Genomic DNA, 20,819 nt, shown 5'->3' with positions numbered 1-20,819 from the left:
CTTCCTTCCTCTTCTCTTCTGTTCTTTCTCTCTGTCTGTCTGTTTCCTCTCTCTGTGTCTCTTTCTGTGACTCTCCCCTCCCTTCTTTTTCTTTTCTCCTCTTTTTTTCTTTCTCTCTCTCTCTGTCTCCTCTCTCTCTATCTCTCTGTGTCTTTTTCTCTCTGTGACTCCCTGTATCCTTCCCTCCCTTCCTCCCTCTCCTCCTCCTTCTTTTCCTTCTCCCTCCCCCTCCCTCCCCCCCAGAAAAGGTTTGGTTCTTAGATAAATGTGAAATAAAATAAATTTTTTTCTGTCAGACATGTGCCTAAAATGGAGAGTCAAATATTAATGTTTTTGCTTCAAGCTAAAGGAATGTATGTATGTAAAATGGAAGTGAACTGGTAATGCTGCAAAAACCAGGGGTAAATGACTAATATACAAATGTTTTCCATGATTGCACATATATAACCTAAATCAGATTGTTTACCATTTCAGGGAGGGGAGAGGAAAAGGAGAGAAAGAATTTGGAACTCAAAACTTCACAAAAATGTTTAAAATGGATTTAATATGTAATTGGGGAAAATATTATATATGCATACACACATGTATGTGTATATATAATGTACATGTGTGTATCGACATACATACATATACATGTGTGCACACACATGTGTGTATGTATATGTATAATATGTATGTATGTATGAAGCAGAGATGACCAAGGGACTGACCATTAGTTCTCATACAATGACAGGAAGTCCCTTAACTGAGAAATCAAAGGATTCACAGATAGAGGATAGTTAAAGTTGTATCAGTCATCCTTGCGATCAAGATTGAGAAAGGAGAAAAAGGAAGTCAGACCAAGATGATGCACTAGGAAAACAGGGTGATGTGGCATGAATGAGGGTCACCAGAAGAAAAGTTTTAAGAGAAGTGAGGAGTGGAGTGGGGAGAGGGGTGATGGGAGGATAAGAGATTGTGTTCCAGAAAGGTGAATTTCAGAGTTCTAGGTCATGGAGTTTGAACATGGGTGATGCTGAGATTAATAAAAGCTAGCCTTTATAGAGTGCTTTATGGTTTGCAAAGTACATAACACATATTATCTCATTTGTTCCTCACAATAACCCTGGAAGGTAGGCACTAATATTATCCTCATTTTACAGATGAGGAAACTGAGGCAGACAGAGGTTAAGTGCCTTGTCCAGGATCACACAGCTTATAGGTGTCCTAGGCCAGATTTGAACTTAGGTCTTCTTGATTGCAGGTCTAGTGTGCAATCTAGCTGCAGTCATGGATATGACCTGTGTGGCAGAGGTGAAGTGAAGGTGTAGATTGTAATACATGTAAGGTTTGATTAGCTGGGAGGCTCGAGTTTTTGTCAAGCAGCAACATGTATATAAAAGTCTTCCATCATAAAAGCAGGGGTTGGCATAGGGAGGAAGTCTGTGAGTCAAGTATTGATCTCCTCGAGAAAAGAGGAAGAGTGATGTAGGTGCCACTAGATGGAGTCACCCTTGGCATCTGAATGGGGTGATTTCCCAGGAGAGAGTTGTGTGTATGGTTTGTCTTGTTCTTGAAGAGGACCATGACATCAGGAAGATGATGACATGACTTGCAGTGGACTTTGATTTGAGTGAGGGAGGGCTGTGCAAGGTTGTTAGCCTCACTTTCTCCTCCAGAGACATCTGGATCCAGTGGCCAGATATTGGTCAAGATGACTGGAAATGCTCCAGGATGCAGTGGGAGACCTTGGCCCTTTTAAGGCAAGGTCTTCTCAGGTTCTAACTTTGAGTAAGGCAAAACCCATTCAGTGAATAGTCTTCTTTAGGAAGTGAGTCAAGGGATGACCCCTTTAATCAAAAAAGAAAGAAGGAAAGAAAGAAAGAAAGAGAGAGAGAGAGAGAGAGAGAGAGAGAGAGAGAGAGAGAGAGAGAGAGAGAGAGAGAGAGGGAGGGAGGGAGGGAGGGAGGGAGGGAGGGAGGGAGGGAGGAAGGAAGGAAGGAAGGAAGGAAGGAAGGAAGGAAGGAAGGAAGGACCAAACTGGAAGGGGAAGACTTTCAGGGCTGCTGACCAAAAGAGAAACAGTTACTATTTACATTCACTCATAACCAGGAGGGCCCCAAAAATAACCATTAAGTGGTGCTTGGCCAGGGACCTATTGTTGTTCAATGCCAGAGATCCAGGGTGAATTGGGTTTAAGCATCGGTCTTTGAGAAAGAAATCTAGTCAGCAAACCCCAAGTTAACAAGGGAGCTTTCGGCCATGAAAATTTACCTTCCTTAGGGTAGAACAGTTAGACCCAGTGGGCCAGTTCCAGTTGGGCGACTCAACTTGTCCTCCCCCTCCCCTCTCCTCTCCTCTCCTCTCCCTCTTCTGCCCTTACCTGAGAGAGTTCTGGAAAGGCAGCTCAGTGCTGGCAGCACAGGGATTTCCTGGAAGCAGCAGAGAGGAAGAGTCAAAGTATTGGACTTGGGAGACAGGAAGAGTTGCGTTCCAATCCTGCCTCAGATAATTTACTAGCTATGTTACCTTGGGCAAGTCATTTGACCTCTGCCTGCCTCAGTTTTCTCAACTGTAGAATGGGGATGATAATTGCTCTACCTCCCAGGATTCTTGTGAGGGTCTAATAAGAGAAAGTATGCAGTGTTTCTCAAATCTTAAAGGGCTATAAAAATGTTAGCCAACATCATCATAGCTATTTTGATAACAACAATAATAATAATTATAATCTTTTAAGTTGAAAATAGGCATGATATGGATCCTTAGAGTACACCATGCAGTCCTGGGGAGACAGCCTATTCTGAGGGAATTTAGGCTTCTGTGAGTACAAAAATACAGGACTCTCAGAGGTTCAAAGAGCCAGCTTGGTGGCACAAAGGATAGAGTGCTGGGCCTGCAGTCAGGGAGACTCACCTTCCTGAGTTCAAATCTGGCCTTAGGCACTTCCTAGCTGTGTGACCCTGGGCAAGTCACTTAACCCTGTTGGCTTCAGTTTCCTCATTTGTAAAATGGTCTGGAGAAGGAAATGGCAAACCACTCAAGTATCTTTGCCAAGAAAACCCCAGACAGGGTCATGAAGGGTCAGATACAACTGAAAAATTACTGAAGAGCTTCAATGGGGGAAAGGTCATAGAAGTCTTCAGAAACTGAGAGGGAGGGTGGTTAGATTGTGTAATTCAAATTTTGACCGTTGACACTTCAGTTGAAGAGGTGGGGGCAGCTCAAACTGACTCTTGTGAATCCATTGGCAAAATTTGCACCTCTGGAATAGGAAAATCCTACAATTCAGGGCAAAAAAAATAATTTTGTTGATTGTCTACACTTAAGAAAGTGTTTGGGGAAAAAAGAATGGTACTAAAACAGATTAAATTTAAGAGCTGTTATGGATACATTTATTTACTTTTGTTTTCCAGAGAACTTGTTATTACACATTTATCAGCATATCCCTGCTGGATAGTTCAGAACTATCTTTAGCCTTTTAGAGATTCAATCTAATTTTTATTTTTTTCCAATAACCCTAAGACAAGTCCTGAGGAGGAAGTGCTCTAAGTAACCCTTAGTGCCAATTTCCCTGGAGTGCCCTTTGATCCAGTTCTTTTCCTATTTAAGGACAGGCCTAGGATCTGATTAGGCAGAATCAGAAGGTTGTGCTAAGGGAAAGATGTGGAAGACTTTCCTGCTCCTTAAGGTCCTGACTTTAGGCATCCTGAGCCTCCTGATTCAAGCCCCAGGTGAGCAGATCTGCCAGGCTGACCCCAGAGCAGGGGATGATTTCTGAGGGGACATGGGAGGAGGTCTTTGATTTTCCCATTGGAGATATGGGACTTGGGCATTTTTTTCTTGGTGCCCTGACTGATTGGTTGGGAGGGCTGGGGGTGAAAGATTATTGCTAGTTTGATTTCAGGAGGCCTAACTAAGTTTGCTACTGAGATATTTATGCCCTCTCCCTGTGTTATGTAAAGAAACTGTTCTATAAACCACTGTTGGTAGGGTGTGGGAGGAAAAGCTGAGTCATTATAAAGGAGGTAGACAAAACTAAGGATGGGGAGAGGATCTTCTTACAGACTGGAAATAGGACCTCAGCATTTGCATAAGAAAATATTGTGTGGCTTATTTATTTTCTCTCTTCCTCCCTTCCTTCTTTCTTTCTTTCCTTCCTTCCTCTTCCTTCGTTCCTTCCTTCCTTCATTCCTTCCTTCCTTCCCTCCTTTCTTCCTATCTTTTTTTTTCTTCCTTTCTCTCTTCTGGTAAATTTTTTCCAATTTTGTTTTTTCCAATTACATATAAAGACTGCTTTTATTAGGTTTTTTTTTATTTTTTCCAATTACATATAAAGATTGTTTTCAACATTCGTTTTTTATAAGATTTTGAGTTTCAAATTTTTTATCATTCCCCCCTTCCTCCCATCCCTTCTTCCCAAAATGGTAAGCAATCTGATATAGGTTATATGTGTACAACCATTTAAATATATTCCTATATTAGCTATGTCGTTAAAGAAGAAACAAAAAAAGGGAAAAGCCAGACACACACACATGCACACACACACAAAACAAAGTGAAAATAGTATGCTTTGATTTGCATTCAGACTTCATAGTTCTTTCTCTGAATGAGTCTTTTGGAATTACCTTGGATCATTGTATCACTGAGAAGAGCTAACTCAATCACAGTTGACCATTGCACAGTTACTTACTGTTACTGTGAACAAGGTTCTCCTGGTTCTGTTCACTTAACTCAGCATAATTTCATGCAAGTCTTTCTAGGTTTTTCTGGAATCTACCTGCACATCATTTCTATTAACACAATAGTATTCCATTACATTCATATACCACAACTTGTTCAGCCATTCCCCAATTGAAAGACATACCCTCAGTTTCTAATTCTTTGCCACCACATAAAGAGCTGATATAAACATTTTTGTAAATGTGGGTCCTTTCCCCTTTTTATGATCTCTTTTGGATACAGACCTAGTAGTGGTATTGTTATATCACAGGTATGAACAGTTTAATTGCCCTTTGGGCAGAGTTCCTAATTGCTCTCCAGAATGGTTGGATAAATTCACAACTCTACCAATAGTGCATTAGTGCCCCAATTGTCCTGCATCTTCTCCAACATTTATCACTTTCCTTTTCTGTCTTATTAGGCAATACAGTAGGTGTGAGGTGGTACCTCAGAGTTGCTTTATTTGGCATTTGTCTAAACAATAGTGACTTATAGCATTTTTTTCATATAACTATAGATAGCTTTAATTTCTTCATCTGAAAACAACCTGTTAATATCTTTTGAGCATTTATCAATTGGGGAATAACCAGCTATACCAGAAAGATTCTTCATTGTTTGTATCCTGAGGGTTTATATTTTGAATAGAGGGTGGGAAGGGAGATGGGTGCAGTAGCATAGGACATAGAGTGAGAATTCCTGAGGTCAAAGCCCAGCTCTGCCGCTTACTAAATGTATGACCTTCTGCAAGTCACTTAACCTCTCTGGGCCTCAGTTTCCTCATCTGTCAAATGGGGGTGTTGCACTAGGCAGGCTCTAAAACCTACGATCCAATGATCCTGCCTGAGACTGTATTCCAAGCACATAGTTATAACCACCAAGATGATCACACAAGGGGAGAAGGTCCAAGGCAAGTCCCCTTGTATGAGGGACTCCCTGTTGTCTCCATGCACTCAGTTACTCACAGCAAAATGTTTCATTGTTATAGCCAGTACATTCTCTTGCTTTCTTAGTGCCCAGAATTTGGTCATTTGCTTACATAGCACCAATCTGTCTACTTCCTGATGCCCAAACATGTCCCCCACAGAATTCCAACCAATCATTTGCTACATTCCATAGAAGGAAAGAATCTTCCCATGTTAGCAAAAGCCCCTTCAAGTCTCTGCACCTCTTAGGCATGCAACATCCCAATGCATTGACAACAGGAACCATGTTTTCAAAACACCATGATGTTATCTGAACAGTAACAGGACGTCTTCTCTTTTAACTTTAAATATAGAGTTTATAAGATTTGTGCCTAATCAACATTTTACACTTAGAACTGGATAGAGCGCTGGGCCTGGAGTCATGAAGACCTAAATTCAGATCTGGTCTCAGGCACTCATTATCTGTGTCATTATGGGCAAATCATTTAACCTCTCTTTGCCTTAATCCCCTGGAGAAGGAAATGGCACACAACTCCAGCAGCGCTAAGAGAACCCCATATTGGGTCACAAACTTGGTTGTATATTTAAAAGAAATAGCAAATCATACATAGCAGATTTGCACCTACACATTCAATCATCTTTATTGGCCTATGTTATTGAAATCCTTGTTTTATTCCATAAATTAAAAATAAAGTAATTTTTTTAAAAGAACCAATAGAAGACATATCTTGGCTTTAAGAGACTAGCTACTGTTACATAGAAAGGTTCTCTGGGCCACAGTTGAAACATCCACAAAATGATGTGGTACAAAGAGCTTATTACCCACAGTGCATGCTCTATTGTCTGATTGGGTCTGTGTCCCTTAGAAGCAAACTCTGCCTGCTTTCCCTGTGCCCAAGGGAATGAGGATCCTTCTGGTGAGGCTATTTTACTCTGAATATATTTTTGGCCTCAGGAGGACATTAGGGAGCTGATTCTGCCAGGAATATTCCAAGGAAGATCTGACCTGCCTCTGAGTCAAGCCAAGTAGGCTTTTACCAGAGAGGAACTCTGCTGTGCATATCCTGTCACCTCTTCATAAATTAATTCACTCACATTTAGAGCTACTTTATCCTGGGTCACAAGATAACAGGATATAGTATTTTTGTGTTGAGCAAGGGAGTGACCAAACCATGCTTGATGGGATTTGTTCCTGTAAGGAAAATCATGTCTGATTCCTGCAGGTGATGGTGTGGATCCATGGTGGCAGTCTTGTTTTTGGTGCTGCTTCCATATATGATGGCTCAACATTGTCTGCCTCCCAGAATGTGATAGTTGTCAACATCCAGTACAGACTGGGTGTCCTTGGCTTCTTCAGGTGAGATTTAACTGCAGTAAATGTGAGGAGAAGTACTTTTTCCTTGATGAGCTCCCAGATCTCTGAGTGGTTGAATGATAATAAACATAATTTCCTGATTAGACAACATATTTCTTGCTTTCCCCACAAAGTAATCATGATATAATGGAAAAACCACTAGATTTGTGGCCAGAGGACCCAATTTCAAATTATGACCCTGCTTCTTATGGTGAATAAATTCACCTTTCTCTTGGTCTCAGGTTCTGGAGAGAGAAAGAGAGAGAGGATGGATGGAAATATAGACTAACTGAGAAACAGGCAGGTAGCTAAACCCCCACTACCACTTCCAGACTTTCCCTCTACCACCATCACTCAGTGACTTCTCCTCCTTTGAGGTTCATTCAATTCATATTCATTACCCAATCAAGATTCTAGTAGCTGCTACTTATCATCCTCTAGGATACTTTCCTTCCTTCTTCAATGAGCTCAGTGACTTCTTTATAGTCTTTCTCTCTCTCCCAATTCCCACCTTCATACTGAGGGATTTCAACATTCATCTTTATATTCCCTAAAATATTCTAAATCCCCAGTTCCTCAGTGTATTCATTTCTTATGACCTCCTCCACCCCACCTCAGTTATGTACAGAGATGGTAATACCCTTGATTTTACCCTGACTCGAGGGTATTCCATTTCTATGGTTATTAATTCTGAAATTCCTCTATCTAATTATAATCTCTTATCATTCCACTAGACTCTCTGCTTTGTAATCTTTAACCCTGTTCTTCATTCTCACCTTGACTTACAATCTCCCCAACCATAAGTTCTTTCCCAGGCCATCACCCCTACCTGGTTATACTATCTTCACTTCTCCATCTTTACTCTGTAGTGAACCACTTCAGCTCTATGCTGCCTCCTTATCCTATCACAAATCATTCCCTGCCAAACCTGAGCCTTGAATTACTCCCATTGGCCACTCCTTTTGCTCTTCTTTGCATACTGCTGAATGAAGACAGCAAATCATGAAATCATTTTTCCAGGGTCCATACAGATTAATGTTACATAATCTTAACCGCATCCTCACTGTAGTAAGGCAATCTTTCTGCACCTCCATAATCAATTTGCTATCTCACTCACCAGAAGGGCTTTGCTAAACCATTACATCCCTCCTCCAACTTCTCATGTCTCCTCTCCTCACCATCTCATCTCAGAACCTTGTTTTATATTTTTCTGGAAAAAAAATGAGGCCATCGACTGAGCTCCCTCAGACTTCCTTATCTCATATGGGTCAGGTGCCTTGTGTTACTATATTCCTATTTACCTGTCTTACATGAAGAGTTGGACCTTTTCTTCACTAAGGCAAAGCTTTCTACAGATACAAATGATCCCATTCCATCCCTTCTTCTCTCTCTCCTCCTTCCCTCCCTCCCTCCTCTTCACATCTGCTTCCCTAATTCCTTCCAGTCATCCATACTACCTATTATCTCATAAATCTCTCTTTTATGGCTAGACAGCTTGATTCTTTTCTCTGACTTCACTCTCTCCTGTCTGGCTTTCAGTCTCGAGACCTGCAGTATTCTATCTCAAAATTTATGTCCTAAACACAGTTTAAACTCAACATTTTCAAAATGATTTCTCTTTCCCACCAAGCCCCCTTCTCTTTACAAAGTCCTTATTATTTGTTAAAAGGACCATCATTCTCCCAGTCACCTAGGGGTCGTGGTCTATTACTCACTCTCTTTTCCCCTATATCCAACTTGTTGCCAAGTCTCATCGATTCTACCCTTGCTACATCTCTCATATATATCCACTTATCTCCTCTGACACTACCACCCCTCTAGTGCAAACTCTCAGCACTTTACACTTGGACTAACAATGCCTGCTTGGTTGGCCTCTTTGCCTCTTCTCTCCCTACTCCACTTCATCCTCCACTCAGCTGTCACTGATCTTCCTAGGGCACAGGTCAGATCATCACCTTCTTCAGTCAATCAGTCTGTTAAGCATTTCTAAGCACTTATTATATGCTAATGACTGTTAAATCTCTTTAAATGTTAAATTATTTGTTAAACAAATAAATTTGTTTGGCATACAAAAGAAAGTCAATTCCTACACTCAAGGATTTCAATTCTAATGGGAGATAACACATAAATAGCAGGATAGATACAAAATATATACATGTAAAGGAAAAGTAATCTCAGAGGGAAGGAGTGACAATTGTAATTTTTGAAATACACTGTGTCACCTTGTTATTATAAATGTTAGGATTCCAACAGGCAGTCATAGGGAAAGTGATCCTAAGGACCATAAAACGTTTAAGCAATAATAGAAAGCCAGTACTTTCACATGCCCTGACTTAATATGATCCTGTGAAAACTTCAGGTCCTGAATGGACTCCCAGCTGACTGTCTGGCTGTGTGCTGGCACCCACTCTTGTTATTTCTAAGTTTTGCATCAACAAGCAGTCCTGGGGAATTTCCCCAGCATATGTGGGTCTGATTAAGAATGCCCTCTCAGGGGCAGCTAGGTGGCACAGTGAGTAAAGCGCCGGCCCTGAAGTCAGGAGGACCTGGGTTCAGATCCAGTCTCAGACACTTAACACACACACACACACACACACAAAAACCAACCAAACAAACAAACAAACAAAAAAAAACTAGCCATGTAACCTTGAGCAAGTTACTCAAACCCAATTGCCTTCAAAAAGGAAAAAAAAAAAAAAGGAATGCTCTCTCACATGTGGTGCTGATTGTCTGTCCCAAATAAACCTGCCTTCAAGGGTTAATACTGATCTTCTCAGATACCACACTGAGTGCATACTCCCACCAACACCTTACCATAGTATGATTCTCCTTCGTGAGTGCCCTGCATCTCTGTCTGTCAAAGCAGGTTGTCATATAATGTGCACATGTGTGTGTGTGTGTGTGTGTGTATTTGTGTTACTTTCATTTTTACCTGCTTGGTGCCCCACAGAGTAATAAAGCTCCCTTCTGCTTTGCTCCCCCAGGTGGTCTCCCATGTCCAAAGGCTTGTTCCATAGAGCAATCATGGAGAGTGGTGTGGCCATCCTCCCTAGCTTTATTTCTTCCATCTCAGAAACAGTTGCAAATGTAAGTTCCTTGTTCTTTGGTCTTTGAAATCACTCCCATCCTTCCTTAGCTTACTGGCCTCCCAATCCTGTGGTCCAGTGTGCCTTTGATCTTCTGGCTCACCTTGGCTATAAGAAGGTACATCAGAATGTGACTGAATGTTCAAGCTGAAAGCTCTCATAGAGATCTACTCCAGACCCCTGGTTTTTACAGAGGAGGAAACTGAGGCACAGAAAGGAAGTATTCACTTCCTGTCTGTGCTTCTTACTATGCTTGTGACTGTAAAAGTGGATTCAATTAGATGGTCTGTAAAGTTCCTTCTAGCTCAAATTCTCTTTTCCAACACCCCCAGAACAGCAGGAAGAATTCCTCAAGGGCTCCAGGTCCAGGTTAGATGGGATAATCTGTGAGGTCCCTTCTACTTCTCTACTGCTGTCATTCTGACTTATCCAAGGTCACACAATAAGTTGGTAACTGAGTTGGGATCAGAACTGAGCTCTATAAGCCAATGTCAGGGCTCTTTCAATATTCTGGACTCCATTGTGTGTCCTTCAGGGATATTTAGGTCTTTTCTCCCTGAGGAAATGGTAAACTCTTTGGGAGTAGGGACTGTGTCTTTGTAACCTGTCCCTGCCCATTCCCATCTCTACTGGCTGGCACTGAGACCTGTACATTGTAGGCTCATGATTGGTGGACTCACCCCCTGAGATAGTCAGACAGATTCCAACTTGGTTTCCTTTTCTCCATTACTGCATTATCACCTATGGAAATGATCCTTTGCAAGCGTACTGATGAGTTTGAAAGTGTTCCTCTATGAGAATTCTAACTCGGTGTGGGTGCCTCTTTGCAGGTCATTGCCAATCTCTCTACTTGTGAGAGAGACAGTTCTGCCTCCATGGTTCAGTGCCTTAGAAGTAAATATGAGGATGAGATCCTGGCCATTACCAAGGTATGTAAGCAGAGAAGCCAGGGTTCCAGTACAAAGAAGAGTTGCCAAAACAGTTTGGGGAGACTGGACACCCAACCTTCAGTAGGTGGGGCTGAGGTGAAGATATTGGGCATGTCACTCAGCCTCAGTTTCCCCTTACTAACATGAGGGTCTTAGACAAGATGATCTTCAAGGATATTTCCACTTCCAATATTTTATGTCTGAAGGTAACTTCTAGCTCTGGTGCTCTGCTTTATTGGATCTCTCCTACCTCCAAACATTCTATGCTTTAGACATGTGTGTGTGTGTGTGTGTGTGTGTGTGTGTGTGTGTGTGTGTGTGCGCCAGCGTTCTATCCCTTCCACTCTGGACATGCTTTGTCCTAAGAATCCTTCCAACATTCTGGGTTTGGGGGGTTTTTTGGGGGGGCCTTTTTTGTTTTTATTTTTGCTCTTTGGAGGGGGAAGGGAAGGGCAATTGGGGTTAAGTGACTTGCCCAAGGTCACACAGCTAGTAAGTGTTAAGTATCTGAGGCCAGATTTGAATTCAGGTCCTCCTAACTCCAGGACCAGTGCTTTATTCACTGTGCCACCTAGCCACCCCAATTCTATGTTTTAAACTTTTCAGGTTCTAAGTTTTTCATTCTCCAGTCTTAAAACTTTCCCCACTCAAACTTTCTCTGCTTACAGAATCACAGGTTTAGAACTGGAAGGATCCATTGTAATTGGATTCTAACATTTTGGGTTCCAACATTATATATTCCAATTTTTCTTCCACTTCTGATATTCTTCCTTACAAAACTTTTTTCCTGATATAATATTCTATGCGCCAACATTCTATAAGTTAAGGTATGGAGAATGCAGCTAGGTGATACAGTGGTTAGAGTGCTAGGAAAACTGACCTGAGTTTAAATCTAGCCTCCAACACTAGCTGTCATTTAACCCATTTGCCTCAGTTTCCTTACTCACAAAATGGGTATAATAATACCACCTACTTCCCAGGGTTCTAATGAGGATTGAATGATAATAATTGCAAAGTGCTTATTAGAACAGTACCTAACACATAGTTAGCACTAAATAAATGTGATGATGATGATGATGATGATGATGATGATGATGACAATGATGATGGTGGTGGTGGTCCCTTCCAGATCCAATATTCTGTTATTTGTCACCTTCCAGATCTAACACCCCATGGATCTTTGGAAGAAAGAATCACTGTTGTGGAAAGGCTTTCTCTACCCCCTGGGATTGATAGCTATCATCTAAACATTCCTTTAATAAAAATACAATTTATATATATATATATACATATATATATATATATATATATATATATTCTATCATTTCAATAATTTTGCAACAATCATGTACTATTGGTAGTACAAGTATGATGTCATTCCCAAATTATAGATTTGGAAATTAGAATCATTGAACAGAAGTAACTAGAGGACAGGGAACTATTTGCTTTCATACTTGTATCCCCAGAGCCTAGGACAATTTGAGGATTGATGTATCAATTGGACATTTTACAAAGGAGGAAACTGAGTCTGAGAAGGGTTAAGTGACTTTGTAAAATGTCACACAGTTCACAAGTATCAAGAAGGATCCCTGACCCCAGGTCTTCAGGACCAAAATCTTTATTCACCTCATCGCAGTGTTTCCTCAAAGAATTACAGTTCTTTGCCTGTATTCACTTAGTAGGAAGTGTTAGAGCCAGATTAAGTGTTAAACCAGTTCTAATTTTATCTAATTGTTCAATCATTTTTTCAGCCATGTTTGACTCTTTATGACCTAATTTGGAGTTTTCTTGGCAAAGATACTGGAGTGCTTTGTTTTTGCCTTCTCTGGCTCATTAAGAAACTGAGGCAAACAGGATTAAACAATTTGCCCAGGGTCTTACAAGTAGTGTCTGAGGTCAGATTTTAATTTCGGAAGGAGAGTTTTTCTGACTCCAGGCCTGGCACTCTGTCCACTGTGGCCCTTAGTTGCCCCTACATTTAATTACTCTCTCTATTCGCTGTGTTGACTTTTCCTCCTTCATTTTGAAAAATATTGTGTTTTTCATCCTGATTTGACAACTGTTTCCTCATCTGGAAAATGAGGGGTTAGACCAGATGGTCTCCTAAAGTACCTTCCAACTCAAAATCTGAAATCTTATGAGTATCCTTTGCCAAGACACCTGTGAGATTCAGTCTCATTTTGGCCGTGCAGATGCCAAGGAGATGGGAGAAGAAAGAATTCCTGACTTCCACTCAAATCCAAACCAGAATCAGAGCACTGAACACTTTGGGGCCTCCACACCTTTCTGACCTTGTCTGTTATTACTTACATGCAAGCACTCTTTACTCCAGTCAAATTCATCTGTCCTCAGTCTTCTAAATGTTCCCTATACTCTCTTACCTTTGTGCCTTTGTTCATATGTATGTCATGTCTACAAAGTCATCCCTTCTTATTATCATGCTGGTTTATTAAGTGCCTTTCTTATAACAAGCCATGAGGTAAGAAGTGCAAGAATAATTATTCCCATTTTATAGATGGGTAAACCTTTGAGGAGGTCTAAGTGAATAAAGCACCATGCCTGAAGCCAGGAAGACTTGACTTCATATCTAGCCAGAGACACGAACTAGTTGTGTGACCCTGAGGAAGTCACTCTGTTTGCCTACAAAAAGGGAGGGGGGGAGAGAGACACTCCAATTAAGTAATAAAAAGTGTCTGAAATAGGTTAACAGTGAGAATGATGAGAAAGTGATACATGGGAGATTGTGGAGACAGACTTGCCTTTTCTATTCTTTTTTTTCTTCTTTCTTTAGCATTTCAAGTTAATTCCTGGTATAGTTGATGGGCAATTCTTCCCCAAACATTCTGAAGAGTTGCTGGCTGCAGGAGAGTTCAACCATGTCCCTTCCATCATCGGTGTCAACAACCATGAATATGGTTGGACTATTCCTGTGGTAAGATTCTAGTATGTTCTATTCTGTGCCAGCTTCTCTTTGATCTAGACAGTTTATGCTTCTCTAAAGAATCACAGACTTTTTGAGTTGGTCAGAATCGTGGTGGCCATGGCATCTAAGACAGAGTGAAAGAAACCCTTCTATAACTTACTGGACCAATGGATATCCTGCCTCTGCTTGAAGACCTCCAAGGAGGGAAAACCCACTGCCTCCTGAGGCAGCTCCCTCCACTTTTAGGCAGCTCTCATGGTTGGACAGGGCGTCATGACATCAAGCAGAAATTTACTTCTTTTTCTATTTCCATCTGTTGTTCCCAGCTCTTCCTTTAGGGTAAATGGCACCAGTTAAATACCTCTTCCAAGTGACTATCCATCAAATAGTTAAAGACAACTATCAGGTCTGCACTTGCCCCAAGTTTTTTCTTTGATCATCAAAGCAAGTTCCTTCAACATATCCCTATATGGCAAGACCATCCATCCCTTCTTGGCTTCTCTATTTTCTGCCTCAGATGTGGTCCCCAGAACTGAACAAAAGATTCCAGATATACAGTCATCCTTTCCACATTGTGGTGCATTAGGGGTGGAGAACCTCCACGATCTTGAAAAATCTGTAAAGTTTTTGCCTACACTCCCCCACCCTTTGTAGAAGAGAAGACTGAATTATTATGGTATTAAAGGATAACATATGTTGATATTATGCAATACTATACATATATTTTATGTATTTCTGAGTTTCTAAAATTTTCCTGTGTCATCTGCTGACCTCTAATTGTCATTTGTGGCTTCCACAAAACTCCCCAAAAAATCACACTTAATTTCTTACGCCTACCTGCATTATTTTAAAATCACAATGAGAAAAGTCAAAAAGTGGAAGGGATAACTGTAGAATTCCCAGTGGCAGAGTGCAAAGGGACTATTACCTCCTTAATGTGGGAAACTGTGCCTTTCAACACACTCAATATCACATTGCCTTTCTAGGTTGTCATATTACCGTCTTGTCTCCTTATAGGCTTGTGGTTCAGCAATATCCATAGATCTTTTTCAAGTAAATTTTCATGTAACCATGTATCCCTCAAGTTGAGATTGTAAAGTAAAAATTTTTTAAATTACATGTATAAGACTTTGTCCCCATTAAATGTGATTACAGTGGCTCTGGTCAGTCCAGTATTCTAGCCTGTCAGGTCCATTTTTTGGATCCTGACTCTATGATCTAGTGTGTTAACTTGCCCTCCTGACTTTGTATCATCTGTAAATTTGCCTTTTCTAAAATCAGAAAAGTTACCCTGAACAGGCCTTCCTGGAAGAATCAGAAATGATTCAGCCTTTGGTTATTTTCTCTATGGATGACTCATTTCATTTTTAAATCTGTTGGAAGAGAAGCCCATGCCAGATTAGTTTCTTTGGTTAAAATATCCTCTACACGTTGTTTTATTTTGTTTTTGCTTTTTAATTTTAAAATTTTTTTCATATCTGGAGGCAATCGGGGTTAAATTATTTGCCACAGTCACAAAATTAGTAAGTGGACAGATTTGAACTCAGGTTCTCCTGACTCTAGGTCCTGGGCTCTATACACTTTGTCACCTAACTGTCCCAAGTCTCTTTATTTTAGATGAATAGTGAATAATGCCAAGTGATATTAACAGAGCATTTTATTGTCTACAAAAAAAACTGCTTTCATAGCACCCTCTGTGAGGTTCATCACACTAGCCTAGTTATCCCCATTTTGTAAAGTAGAGAACTGAGAAGGGCAGCTAAGTGGCACTGTGGATAGAGCACCAGCCCTGGATTCAGGAGGACCTGAGTTTAAATCCAGCCTCAGACACTTGACACACTTACTTGCTGTGTGATCTTGGGTAAGTCACTTAACACCAATTGGCTTGCTTTCCCCTTGCCAATAATAATAATAGTAGAGAACTGAGGCTCCCAGAAAGGAAATAATTTAACTCCTCACACAGTTGGGATTAGAACTTGGGCCTCCTGGTGTGAGATAAGGTCTCTTTCCTATGGACTTCAGGTCATCATATCTAAAGGCTACTGATTGAATATAAATTTTAAATATGGTATGATATTAACAGTCATTTGTCAGCTGCCTCCTTAAGCATATGCACATAAAGTCAGTCTATTTACACTAGTCAGAAAGATAGAATTCTCCCTGCATCATTTCTAGCATAATGGATTATAGTAAGCATCAGTCATTATCTAAAGCCACTGGTCATTATGAAGAAACAGCGACTGCTGTTTATTATGTACTAGGCATTATGCGCCATTTTGCAAAATATCTTGAGAATTGTTGAGTGTGTACTGGGCATTATTCAGTAATTCCTAAACAAGTCTTTGGCTCTAGTTCCTCCTTAAAGGATAAAATGACTAACTTGGATTAGGTTTGTTTAAAAAGTGCATGAATTTCAGAAAGTTCTAAAGACTATTCGCAATGCATAATTTTTCTCTAAACAGGGAATGGATCTTCCTGGATTTACGAAAAAATGGAAAAAGAAAGTATCCAATCAATATTGCTAAGACCATCTTTGGTGAGATACCAGTTAATCAAGCTTTTTCTTTTTTTTTTTTTTTATAAGTACCCACTATTTAGCAGGTGCTGGGCTAGGTACAGGGACAAAGTGAAAAAATCCCTGCCCTCAGGGAACTCACATTCTATGAAGGAGATAACCTGCACATCCAGAGATAGATGAAAAACATACATAAAGTCAATTTGGGGGGAAAGGTAAGGCACTAGCAGCTGGAGGAAGGAGGAACCAAGAAAGATATTCTACAGAAGGTACTGTCTGAGCCAAGTCTTGCCAATACAAAGGCGGAGACGGGAGATGGAAGGGGAAGTGTGAGGAATCAGAAAGTTGGCATGCCTGGACCACAGATTGTGAGAAGGGTAATAATGTATAAGAAGACCGAATGGGGCCATGTTGTTAAAAACTTCTAAATACCAAACAGAAGAGTTTATATTTAATCCTAGAGGTAATGGACATCCACTAGAATTTACTTAGTTGGAGCAGGGGAGTAAAATGGTCAGATCTGTGCTTGGAAAATCACTTTGGAAGATGAATGGAGGATTGCTTGGAGTGGGGAGAGATCTCAAGCACAGATTAATTAGGAGGCCATTGAAATAGTCTAGGAGAGAGCCAGTGAAGGTCCTTCCACCTTCTGACTTCTTTCTTTCATAGTCACAGAGTAGGAAGGGATTTTGGAGACCTCATGTAGCTCTATGCTTTCCTTAAGCCTCATATCATATACCAAGCCCAACAACTAGTCATCTAGTATTTTCTTGAGGAATTTAACCGGGAAAGAGCAGACCCTGGTGTGGAGGTTATAAAGGGATCTAATGAGATTAAGGATCTATGAATAGCAGGCAAAGTTGTGTGGACTTATTCCTTGTGGTTGTTTAGCTGATGAGTTATGTCTGACTCTTTGAAACTCCTTTTGGGGTCTTCTTGGAAAAGATACCAGGGTGGTTTGCCATTTCCTTCTCCAGCTCATTTTACAGATGAGAAGCGGAGGCAAACAAGGTTCAGTGACTTGCCCAGGGTCACATAGCTAATACATGTCAGAAGGCAGATATTAACTCAGGTCATCCTGACTCTAGGGCCAGTGCTTTATCTACTGTGCCCCCTAGCTCCCTTGCTCATTCCTTACAATCAGCCAGCAAACATCCCCTAACAATCCACTGCCAAGAAAGTTCCTTTTTCTGTTACTCTCTCTCTTCCTGGTCTCCTATAGGGTTTACCTCCTGAGCTTGTGCATTTGATAATGGATCAGAGTATTTAAGAAATGCTGAGGACCCGGGAGAACGTCGAGCTCAATTCCAGGACATGATGGAGTATTTGGTCTTTGTTATTCCTTCCCTCAAAGTGGCCAAATATCAACACCGTGAGTATGGCATGGGCCCTTTTCAGAATCAGGGTAAGAATGTCTCATCTGTGGGGCAATGTTTGTATGTTACCCACAAACTCATGCAGAAGGAGGCTCCTGCCTCTGGCTTTGCTTTCATAGCCTCCAGACTGGTTAAATGCCCTCTGCACCCTCCTTCTTCTTCCCTCCTACCCCTGCATACCTCCAATAGGGGTGAACTTAGTAACCATTCCCTACAACAACTAATAATAATTATAATAATATAATAAATATCATAATCCACAATAATTTAAGCAGATATTCTTAAGATGATTCACCCTATTCCATGTATTATGGACCCCTTTGGCAGTCCAGGGAAAGTTTTTAAATGTATAAAATAAAATACATAGTATCAAAAACCAATTATATTGAAATTGAGTTATCAAAGTGCTCCACTAAGAATAAAATCAAGAACCCCTGCTGGAGGGCTTTATTGTTCTAAAACACTTTGCATCCATTATCCCACTGCATCCTCACAACAACTTCATCCCAGTGAATAGAATATCAGACCTGGAGTCAGGAAGACCTGAGTTCAAATCCAGACTCAGACACCTTCTAGTTGTGTGATCCTGAGCAAGACATTTAACCTCTGTTAGTCTCAGTTTCCTCAATTATAAAATGGGAATAATAATAGCACCTCTGTCACAGGGTGATTACAAGTCTCCAGTGATATAATATTTGTAAAGCACTTGGCACAGCATCTGGCACAAAGAAGGTGCTCTGTAAATGCTTATTCATGGGACAGCTAGGTGGCATAGTGAATGGAGTGCTGGACCTAGAGTCAGGAAGACTCTTCTTCCTGAGTTCAAATCTGGACTCAGACATTTACTAGCTGTGTGACCTTGGACAAGTCACTTCACCCTCTTTGCCTCAGTTTTCTCAACTGTAAAATGAGCCAGACAAGGAAATGGCAAACTACTCCAGTATCTTCACTAAGAAAACCCCAAATGAGGGCGGGTAGGTGGCACAGTGAGTAAAGCACTGGCCCTGGAGTCAGGAGGACCCAAGTTAGGTTCCTGCCTCAGACACTTAACACCTACCCCAAAAAAACTAGCCATGTAACCTTGGGCAAGTTACTTAACCCCAATTACCCTCCAAAAGGCAAAAACAAACCCAAATGAGATCAGGCAGAGTCAAATGCGACTGACAAAAACTGAATAAAAGTGCTTATTCTCTTCCCCTCCCCTTCCTATAGGGTAGATAAACCAAACATTATTATCTCCACCTTACAATTGAAAAATCAGCCTCAGAGAAATAAAAGGATTTCCCTAAGGTCTTGTAGTCTGTCAGCAGCAGGACCAGGCCTCCAAAGTAGGTCTTGTTACAAAAGGCCCCAACACTTGTCCTACCTTACAGCATCATTTTCAGACAGTACTTGGTTTGATTTTTTTAAATGTTAGTTAGTTTTAGTTTTCAACATTTGCTTCTATAAGATTTTGAGTTCTAAATTTTCTCCCCCTCCCTCTATTCCCCCCTCTCCAAAATGGTATACCATCTGATGTAGGCTATACATGTACAATCAAAGTAAACATATTTCCACATTAGTCATAGTGTAAGGAAGAAGTAGAAACAAAGGGAAAAAATCAGAAGAAAGAAGAAACCAATAAAAAGGCGGGGGAGAGCAAATGGTATTCCTCTTTCTGCATTCAGACTCCATAGCCCTTTCTCTGGATGTCAATAGCATTTTCCACCATGAATCAGACAGTAATTGTTAAGGGGCTGCCCTCTAGGAGCTTGCCTGTTAATAGTCCCCCCACCCCAAGGAAGGGAATCAGACCAGGAGCCACTGGCATGTGACTATTGCCTGTGTTCAATGAGTCAATAACCACAAGCATTTTTTTCTGTTTTGCTAGGTCCCATCTCTCCAGTCTACTTTTATGAATTTCAGCACCGCCCAAGAATACTTAAGGGCCTCAAGCCCGATTTTGTGAAGGCAGACCATGGTGATGAGCTGCGTTTTGTCTTTGGAGGACCTTGTAAACAGTGGAGACGAGAGGGAGTGGAAAGTGATGGCTTGGGGTGGGAGGGAAGATGGGGGCAGAATCCCTGGGGCTCTGGCCTGTCATCTCCATCATCTACCTTACTCTCTCTGACATCAAAAAGCATAATAATGCCTTACCTTTCCACAAAGCACCCTCCCATAATCAGCTCATTTAATAATAAAAATAATAGCTAAAAATAACTAGCATTTTATACTGCTTGAAGGCTTACAAAGAGCTTTGTGTATGACATTCTCATCTGACAGCCTCAAAATGACCCTGTGAAGTAGGGGCTGGTGCTATCCGCATTTTACAGATGAAGAAACTGAGACTGAGAAAGGTGCCTCACAGAGCTGGTGAAGGGTCTGAGTCAGGATCTGAACTTGTGTTCTCCTGGCTCCATGTTCAGTGCTCGCTCTACTTCTCATCAAGCTACTGTTTGATCTTCCCAAATACCATGTGAGAGTTGCAGTGTGGGGAAGGAAGGGATTGAATCAGCTATTCTGTTTGATTCAGTTTACATGATTAAACACATCCAACATGCAGAGACCTCTCTGTTCAGTTCTGGGGAGGACACAAAGATAAAAAAGACACAGTCTCTGACTTCCTGACATTTACTCCCTAGAAGGGAAGATGAGGCAGGAACGCAAAAAAACAGTTTCCATGTGTCTGTGACCCAGTGACCTCAGCAATGCCTCACCTCTCCTCTGATGTAGACACTAGCCTGGTTCACTACCTCCTCCTGGGTGATTCTTTCCTTGTGCTTCCATAAATCCTGCACGGAGGATCTGTCCGACGTGCTGGAAGCCTTCCCTCCCTCCCTTCTTTCTTTCTTTCTTTCTTTCTTTCTTTCTTTCTTTCTTTCTTTCTTTCTTTCTTTCTTTCTTTCTTTCTTTCTTTCTTTCTTTCTTTCTTTCTTCCTTCCTTCCTTCCTTCCTTCCTTCCTTCCTTCCTTCCTTCCTTTCTTTCTTTCTTTCTTTCTTTCTTTCTTTCTTTCTTTCTTTCTTTCTTTCTTTCTT

At 41.0% G+C, this 20,819-nt stretch overlaps 1 pseudogene; it reads left to right on the top strand.

The window, feature by feature from the left end:
- The first annotated feature begins 3,635 nt into the window (after nucleotides 1-3,635).
- Nucleotides 3,636-20,819, top strand: part of LOC138159525 (cocaine esterase-like) — a 21,127-nt pseudogene continuing 3,943 nt past the window's right edge.

Source organism: Petaurus breviceps, unplaced genomic scaffold (genome assembly GCF_028583685.1).
Source record: "Petaurus breviceps papuanus isolate PSGF00001 unplaced genomic scaffold, PetGlider_PUasm1.0 176, whole genome shotgun sequence".
Taxonomy (NCBI): domain Eukaryota; kingdom Metazoa; phylum Chordata; class Mammalia; order Diprotodontia; family Petauridae; genus Petaurus; species Petaurus breviceps.
Note: the sequence above shows the minus strand (reverse complement) of the source record. Positions and strands in the feature narration are given on the sequence as shown.